The sequence below is a fragment of the Spermophilus citellus genome, assembly GCF_964194105.1.
Source record: "Spermophilus citellus genome assembly, chromosome: 13".
Classification (NCBI taxonomy): domain Eukaryota; kingdom Metazoa; phylum Chordata; class Mammalia; order Rodentia; family Sciuridae; genus Spermophilus; species Spermophilus citellus.
The window spans coordinates 53,051,251-53,060,884 of record NC_138193.1 but is presented as its reverse complement, the minus strand read 5'-3'; the positions used below and the strand labels follow the sequence as shown (position 1 = coordinate 53,060,884).

The 9,634-nt window shown below is 31.0% G+C and overlaps 1 long non-coding RNA gene across 1 annotated transcript; it reads right to left on the bottom strand.

The window, feature by feature from the left end:
* Positions 1 to 647: 647 nt before the first annotated feature.
* Positions 648 to 9,392, bottom strand: LOC308632977. The gene is made up of 3 exons (XR_014018667.1): positions 9,295 to 9,392; positions 4,634 to 4,687; positions 648 to 751 (listed from the first exon to the last, which is right to left on the bottom strand). It is a non-coding gene; the product is annotated as an uncharacterized lncRNA (long non-coding RNA).
* Positions 9,393 to 9,634: the final 242 nt, after the last annotated feature.

The window sequence follows — 9,634 nt, the reverse complement described above, 5'->3', positions numbered from 1 at the left end:
TCTAAAGCATTTAACAGTTCATGAAATATTCCTTCAAACTGATTGTTTCATTGCTCTATGAAAATCTACTTAAATTATAATAATTACAATAACTGATCAATAGCACGATGAGGTTCTAAGTGGTCAAATCCAACTTACAACCTACTTATGAAGACAGAATTGTATACCAATGTGTCAGAGAGTAGCCTACTAACAACATTGACACATGTGGGCTTAAAACCAGATGTTTTCGGCAGAATGTCAAGTACGAAACCCCCATGTAAATTAACCAGCAGTACATCAGAAGAACTTTGACTATACTGGCATATGGATCCCTTACATGGTATATATATACCTCACTGTCTCTAGGGTCTACTTTTCAAATTTTCTTCAATATAGCTTATAGATGCTACTATTGTAATTCTTAAACAGAAGAATACTTACAGGACTTCTAACTCAAAAGGTTTAACTATAAATCATTCATTTCCTTACTCCAACAAATACATAATGAGAAACTATTAACTATAAGGTACTATGATAAAAAAATGATGATGATGATGGTGATGATAATGATGATACAGAGACAAATGGTAAAACTTTTCCAATGCTAGGTTTACTTATCCAGGCAGGAGTCCTATCAGCATCTCAGAAAATGACCTAGATTTTGATTTAAAGACACTTTGATAGGTAAAGAAAAACATAAATTCTCAAAATCCACATATGCTTCTCGCTGTAGAGGAGTTGGTCCCAGCACAAAGAAATTAAGGTCCTCCTGAAAACGAAAGGAAGAGATTTGCCCAATTCTAGCCTATCTTCCAGGTAAGAATACAGTACACTTCCCTTATTTTGTTTTGTTTTAGTTCAGTTACACAAATTCATCCTTTGACATTAGAGTGTTCACAATTATGACAGTAATTCTAATTTAGGGCATGTAAATTAGTGTATTCTCTTGAGTTAATATATTTAAAATACTTCAGACACATGTACATTCATGCTTTTTCTCATATATAGAGAGTTCAGTAATTTCATAGTACTTCTAAATTCTGGTAACTTTACATAATGAAAGTAAATCGAATAATGGATGCACTTACTACTCTCACCTTTTTCTATTTAACATTGGAAAAAAACAAGCTTGTTCTGTTGATAAAATAGTCAAATCCTATAATGTTTAAAGAATTAAAGCAAAATTTTAAAAAACCTGCTGTATATTTACCCTGCTTAAAAATAAGTATAACCAAAAAAAAATAAAATTATAAGAAAGCTACCTAATAAAACTATCTTCTTATATGAGGCTCCTACTAAACACTGGTGTTGTCATCATTATTAAAAGGCTGAGGAATCACCTGCCCCACCCATATTCATTAATTTTACTTTTTAATAAAGTCATCATCATCATCATCATTGTTTTATCATAGTACCTTATAGTTAATAGTTTCTCATTATGTATTTAAATTCCCATGGGTTTGGATCACAAGAAGATCTTAAAAGATAGATATTATTTTCTTTGATACTCATAATTGAGAAATAAAGTTTCTACTACAAAGTCTAATAACTTCCTTTAAATGAAAAACTAATTTAAATCAAAATTCAATTTTCTTTTTTCTTCTTTTCCAATCTGGCACAGGAAATAACTATTACAGAAACAAGGTATAGAAAAATAATTGTTATGTCAAAGAATTCAAAAAAAGAAGTTTTCAGCAATACTCAAATCTACTTCAGAAATAAAAATACATAGAAAAAATAAATGCTGATATGGACTATTTAAAGATTAAAATTAGGAAGTTATTAATTGGTTCAAAAATGCTATCCTAGATATTTCATTCTCCATGAACTTGAACATCAAAATTTTGACCTCCAAAATTTAATTTTCAAATAGTTTATAAAAATATTTCTATCAATTAAAACAAAGTCATAGATCTAGAAAAGCCATCTAAGATTATCTAGTAGAAATCCTTAGTTTTATAGATGAAGAAATTAAATTCTAAAGAATAACATACTCCATCATTTCAGTCGACTCCCAGTGGGTCGTGGCTATTGGTACATTAATGAGCCAGCAGGCCAGATTAAGGCAGGCATGGCCAATCCATTTCCTCTCCAGGCTTCTCTCTCATTGAAAATCAGCCCATTAATTTCTTTTAAAGAATTATCTCCCTCATTTTTTTTTCCATTCTGACATATTAAACTGATTCATGGTCCTGAAAACTGGAGGTTTTCAGAGTTTGTAGTTTGACTGACAACCAAATAAACTACAATATAAGCCAAAAAAAAAAAAAAAGAATAACATACTCAAGGTCACCAGTTTTGAGGATACAACAATCAGGGTCTATACTAAATTCTAAACCAATTCAAAGCTCCTTCTTTCACTAAACTACGAAATGAGAAAAAGAAAAAATGCTCCCTACCCCCACCCCTGCAAAAAGAAAAAAAAAAACAAGAATATGTGAAAGCAAAAAGAAAACAAGGAAGCAGAAATATTGAAAAGCAGAATGACAGTGTTCTCTCAACCACATCATTCCCAGTAAAGTTTTCATAGTTATCTCATTATGTAGTAAAACTTAATTTCTTGTAATATCTCAATTAAAACATTGGTTTTATAAAGTGAACTATATAGTTAAAAGCCATTTATATTATTATATTTTTGTGAATCAATGTATTAATAAATATTTATAGAGAAGGAATTCTAACATTTTCTTTTTCGTTTTCCTCCTATGTTTATTTCCTTACCCAATGTCTGATCCTAGCAACTTCAACCATTTGAGTAATAAGTAGGCAAATGTGCAAAATAAGTTTCTGACTTTTCATTGCTCTTTTACTTCCAAACCACATAACTCCAATATGGAAAGGATAATCCAAAATATACTTCTTTATCTTAAACCCATTTAAATTTCACCATTTTACTTTAAGCTTAATATGTCCATATTGATCTTTAACATACCTTTATAAAATGCATAATACAGAATTTATGAAGGTTATTTTCCCAAAATCCCAGACTTGAATTTCTTTTGCAGTCAAATCTAATATATATCAAAGAACTTTTTTATATCTTTTGTACATTAACTAATTATAACCTGTTATTCAAAAATTTGGAACTGTGTCTTTAATGTGATTAATTGTGTAATAAGAACACCATTCTAAACAAATACAAAATTAGTTTTTTAATATCTTTGTCATTAATTACAAGTCAAATTTAACTGCTAATTTTTGTTATTGTGGTAGTGGTGGTACTGAGGACTGAACGCAGGACCTCACACAAGCTCTCTACTACTATGCGTTACAACCCAGCTACATCCCAAGCCCTTTTAAGACTTCCTTTAATACATAGAATTAACAAAAATACTTCAAGTATGATGCTCAAATCTATCAGTATGAAAAAGACCAAATTGGGCTGGGGTAGTGGCTCAGTGGTAGAGCACTTGCCTAGCACACATGAGGCACTGGGTTCAATCCTCAGAACCACATAAAAATAAATAAATAACTAGATTTCTTGGGTCCACCTGCAACTAAAAATATTTTTTTTAGAAAAAAAGTCAAAATTGTTAAGATGTGAAACCTTAACATGATTGACAGTGGCTTGGAATACAGTCATCAGAACTCCCCTAGTGTATTTGGACCTATTGGGCCCCTAATCTTCCCTGCTCTTTAGGCTTAAAAATGGCACAGGCACTGTTGCAAAAGTACAAGATTCCTTTACCACTGAAATAAAAAACAAAATTAGATAAAAACAGGAAGAATATAATGCAAAGCATGTTATAAGTTTATTATAAATATATTTTAGATGATGGTGACAACAATGGTAAAAACTAATATTTGTGGAGAATTATTTAATTCTCATAAAAACCCTATTATTTTCTGGTTGAGAAAACTTGCCCATTATCACAGAGTTTGTCACTGGAAGAACTAAAATTTGAAATCATGTCTCCCTGACTTCAGAGCCTTTATTCTTAAACACTGTATTTTCATTACCTGTCTTTAATCTTAGTCAATAAGCATTTATTGAATACTTACTATACCTACTTGGGACTCTGGAATATGTAAATTAATTTCAGATGATTATTAAAGTACTGATTTATTTGAGTTTTTCAATCCCAAGAGTTAAAGCATGTACTTTTTTTGGAGGGGAATGTTATTGGGAATTAAACCTGGGGTGCTTTATCACTGAGCTATAACGCCGATCCTTTTTATTTTTTATTTTGAGACAGGGTCTCAGTAAGTTGCTGAGGCCCTGGCCTTTAACTTGCAATCCTCCTACCTCGGTATCCCAAATCAATGAGATTACATGTGTGCACTATCATACTGGATACACACTTCCTTGAAATATTTCAAAGGTAATTGATGATTTCATTCAATAAATGTTTATATTGAGTACCTGCTATAATGTTAAACAGACAAAAAGATAAATAACTGAGACATAGTTTTGCCATCAAGTCTCAAACAAAATACATAAAATATTACACACATAATTTAAGCTTTAACAAAAGCATTTCTTTCAAATAATTCTGCTATTATCATTTCATTAAAAACTTCTAAAGTCCAAAAATTGCTAGTTAATTTTCATAAGGAAACATTTCTCCTACTGTCAAAACATTCATGGACCTGAATAATGTATATATAAAGTAAAAAACATGAAAGGTGAAGGAATTTGCTATTAGCTTACATTTTCTATGACAAATGTCCACTCTTTGTCTTCAAATTCCTCTGCATGAGGATCCTGTAATAAAGGCAAAATGTGAAATTGAAATACATGTCTTTAGTCAAATCAGTTCAATTAAGAAATTACATACAACTTTGTTTTTAACTTTTACTAAAAGGGAGAAGTAAAGGGTTGGGATTGTGGCTCAGTGGCAGAGCACTTGCCTCGTACATGTGAGGCACTGGGTTCAATCCTCAGCACCACATAAAAATAAATAAACAAAATAAAGATACTGTGTCCATAACTAAAAAAAAAATTTAAAAAAGGAAGAAGCAAAATATAGCCTCTTATCCTTATGATACTTTCATAATTACTCTAAGTTTAAGTCCACTCTTTTATATTATGAAATTCTATATTTTACTTTTATTGATACATATCACTATTTTCCATCATTTCATCTATGGCAAGACAAAAAGAAACCTGATTGGAGACAGATAATTCATTAGGGTTATTAAATGCTCATACAAATCTCTGCCCTCAGTTTTATCCATAAAGTACTTTAAACCAAAGTACCACTCCAAACAAGGTGTTCTTCAGTGTAGAGGTTTTATACATATCTAGAACTCTTAAGCATTACACGCAATTCATAATCCAGACAAAATGGTGAATCAGCATGGGATATTGATACCCTCCTACCATTTCTCCCCATTAACCCTGGAAATGCCACAGAAACATGAGAAATGCAATCTTTTTTTTTTTTAATACAGCACACTTTTGCAGGCATTTATTTGACAAACATTTATTAAGTACTTATTACCTAAGAGTTTGTAAAGGTGTTACATGGGTTTAAACATAATTGTTCTTGCTTCCAAAGACAAACACAATAACTTTAATCTAAATACTTATATATGATGAATGAAATAAATCCACCCAGGTAGGTTAAAAACCTGACACAAGAAATTTCTTTGGTGGTGCTAGACAAGGGAAGATCAGGACAGTGTAGAAGAGAAAGGAAACTGAACAATTGATACTGGTTTCCCTAGCTGCTTCTGCCCATGAACTAGGTTTATGGAGAACAATGACTATAAATAAAGATTGAAGGAGTTTTTCATAATGGATTTAAGACATAAATAATGTTAATTTAGAGAACAATCTATTATCCTCCCAACCTGTCTTATTTTTTTAAGGAAAACAGCATAGCTCCAGCATAATTAGTATCAAAATAATAGTAATACAAAATATGTATTGAGCGCTCACCATATTCTAGTCATTGTGTTAAGTGCCTTACTCATCACAGTAAGTTTTGACATACATACTATTTTCACTCCCACTTAACAGAATAGAAAACTGAAATCTAAGAGAAAATTTCTCATAGTACACAAGTAAACACTGAAGCATTATGATGCAATACCAAGTCTGTCTGACTTTAATCTACTTTCAGTTTAACCACTGTGTCCCAAGGACCAAGAATGTTATGTGGCACACAGCAGGCTCTCAAGAATACTTGATATATGAATTAATAGATGTATGTCTCAAAATTTAACAAAGATTTAACAGTACCCTATATATTCTAAGGAATACTTAACTTCTTAAAGTGGATAAACATTGTTTCTAAAACACAGATGATGTATTGCCTCTAAAAGAATTTTTACTAAGGAATAATTTCAATAGACCAAGAAACATCTGATAGGGTAGTTAGTAAAAAGATGTGAAAGAAAGAACAATAATGTTCATTTTTAAGGGACTTAAAAATGGCATTTTTATATAATTAACTCTTTATATTACTGACCAGACAAAAACATAAATGAGAATGACTTCTGGTTTGAATCAATGAAGATTTATATCCTATTTTTTCTCTATTGTTTCCTAGTACTCTAAAGAGAAAAACTGAAATGACTTGAAGAGTTGCCATTTTCCTTCTTAAAATCCTAAAAGGCATTTTTTTAAAAATTTACTAGAAACAGCTATTTTCAACTTAATTCAAATTTCAAAAACAGGTACTAGTCTAAAGAAATTAACTTCTAGTTAAATCAGAAAAGTTATTGGGTTGATAAAGCACTCGTCTATCATGCATGAGGTCCTGGGTTCAAAACCCAGCAGCAAAAAAAAAAAAAAAAAAAAGTGATAAGTCACCAAAAAATGAAATATATGGACTGAAGCTAATTGCAAATTTCAAGACTGAATAAACTACATTATTTAGTATAAGAAAGGAAAAAATATAAAGAATTTTTTTTCACTTGAATTATTTTTAAATACTGCTCAAAAACAAGATCCAAAAGTTGCCATGAAAGATTGAAGTTGTTTCATTTTGCTCTGTACTTTTCACTTTTCTATTAGAATTTCTGAGGCCATGGGAGAGTCAGGAAGATAAAAATTCAGTTGAAAATTCATTTAAATATTGAAAACGGTCACAAGGTTGCTCCATTAGTACAAGTGACAAGAAATGCTGAATACAGCAAACTGGAAAGGAAGAGATGTTTTGTTTTTCCTCCTATATTCTAACACCAAAGGCTTCAGTTTAGTGATCTCAAGGACATAGGGAACATTCTCATCACTACTCAAAAACTACACTAACTCCCAATACTCCAAGCAACAGCCATTTCAACAGTCATTTTCAGCTCAAAATCAGTCAGTGTATATTTCTATCCCAAACATATGGCCGTCAGCTATTTACCAGCTCCATTCTAACCCCTTGTTCTTTTATCACCATTTTTTAAAAGTTATAAAACTAAGTCCACTCATTTGCCTTACCAATATGAAAAAAAGACTAAATTAACATATTTAAGAAGGTACTCAAAAATCTTCTTTAAGAATGTCACATCTTGCTGTCTAGTCAATATTCATAACTTGTGAAAAAAAGTAAGCAAAGAGGAAAGAATAGGACTAATGGGATATTTGAGCAAGTTACCTTCCTTTCTAGTCTGTTTCCTTATCATTAAAATGGTAATAATGATAAAATCTTAGGGTTGCTTTGAGAATTAAATAATACATGTAGAAACTCTGAACGTACTGCTCTTAACCAACCAGCTTAGCACATTAATTCCCATAGAAGAATTATGCAGAAGAGGGTTTAATAAACAGGCTTATAGGGTATCTGGTAAAAGGGCAATAGGGTAGACTGACCATCCTGGAAAAGAAGAGCTGCTACTGTGTTTCATTCCTTATTTATGCCTGAGCAAATCAGAGAGAAGGTGTGTGAGTGAGTGCGCACGCTCGTGTTTGTGAAAGAGAGAGATGACAAGTACAATCAACTAACGTTTCGATGTCAGTAACAGTAACATCAAAATTAAAAAATACATATGTAAAGAATCTTTTATAAAACAGTATGAAATACGGAGCATTTAAAAATAATACTTTAGGGCTTGGTTTGTGGCTCGTGGTAGAGTGCCTACCTAGCAAGTTCAACACTGGGTTCAATCCTCAACACCACATAAAAAAATAAATAAATAAAATAAAGTTGTTAGGTCCATCTGAAAATAAAAATGTTTTTTAAAAAATAATACTTCACCTATGGACCAATGCATTAACATTCATCTTACTGGATTTTTTCCTATTGATCTCAACAGTACTTTCTGAATACTGAAGTGAATTAATATTTTGGATCACAAAAACAAAAGCACTTTTTAAAACACAGTGATTTCACACTCAGTTCTAATTTCACTTTGCTTTACTTTAATTTCATGTCCTAAAATACTTAATGGATTTTCACAAACTTTCATAATACTACATTACACTTAATGAGATGCCCTCTTCTCTCTTGTCCTTCTGGAAAAGTAACTTCCTAATCTGAATCATTCAGAGAGGAAATAAAGCTTTTATTTTCTAATTCCACCATCCTCCAAAAAAGCTAAAATTTGAACATACTTGTCCCACCATTTTTTAGGAGCTGGTAAAGAGCTGGTTAGAAAAGTAAATACTTCAGTGCTTGATTAACATATGTGTGAAGAGAATTATAAAGTTTCAAAAAATATGGAAGATTTTCAAGAAAAAATACATACAAAACAAGAAGAAATGTACATGAACAGTTACATTTTTTAATATGTGATCTGAATATATAACCAGAATTTGCTGGTATTACACTCATAAATATTAATATCAATTAACATTTGCCAAATATTGATTATAAACATGTCTTATTACATTGACATTAGTAAAATACTTACTGAAAACTAATTTTAAACAACTCATTATTAAAAAAGACTAACAAGGGCTGGGGCTGGGGTTCAGTGGTAGAGTGCTTCCCTAGCACTTGAGAGGCCCTGGGTTCGATCCTCAACACCACATAAAATAAAATAAAGGTATTGTGTCCAACTACAACTGAAAAATAAATATTTTTTTAAAAGAGACTAATGAAATAAGGGACAAATCTAAGTATTCTATAAACTTTAGCTTTTCACAGGAAAAGTGCTTTAAAGATTCCTGTGGATTGAATGTAGGAAGTGGTAAAAGAAGTATCTCAGCTAATATTAACAGTAACTTCAAAATTATCCCTGAATTATTCAGACTTCATAGACTGTAAAATACTGTGATGCTTTACATCATAGTAAATTCCTATACTCCTAAAAATAGTGTACATTAGATACCAGATTGGATATAAATGTATAAAACAATAAATAATGAAATGTTCTCTCATTTAGAACCATGGGTATTTAATACATTTTATAACTTATAATAATAGAACTTACCTTAAAAAGTGTTACAGTGATTTCAATGTTTTCAGGAACAGGCCATACAACAACACCACGGTATGGATTCTTTATTCCAGGTTGCCAGCTATGAGCCTATCAATATGAGGTACAGAAAATACAATGTTAATAATTTACATGAGTTTATTGACTTTATTTAGTTATCCATTAGATCTGTAGTCTCTCTGAAATATGATTAGTAAACATGATTAGTAAAATAAAAACTTTCAAGCATAAAGCTGGGCCAGAACAAGTCATATCACATGAGAGTTATAGATTACTATCTATAAAGAAAACTTCATCCCCATATACACACACACTGAAAAAACAAAGATGTAAA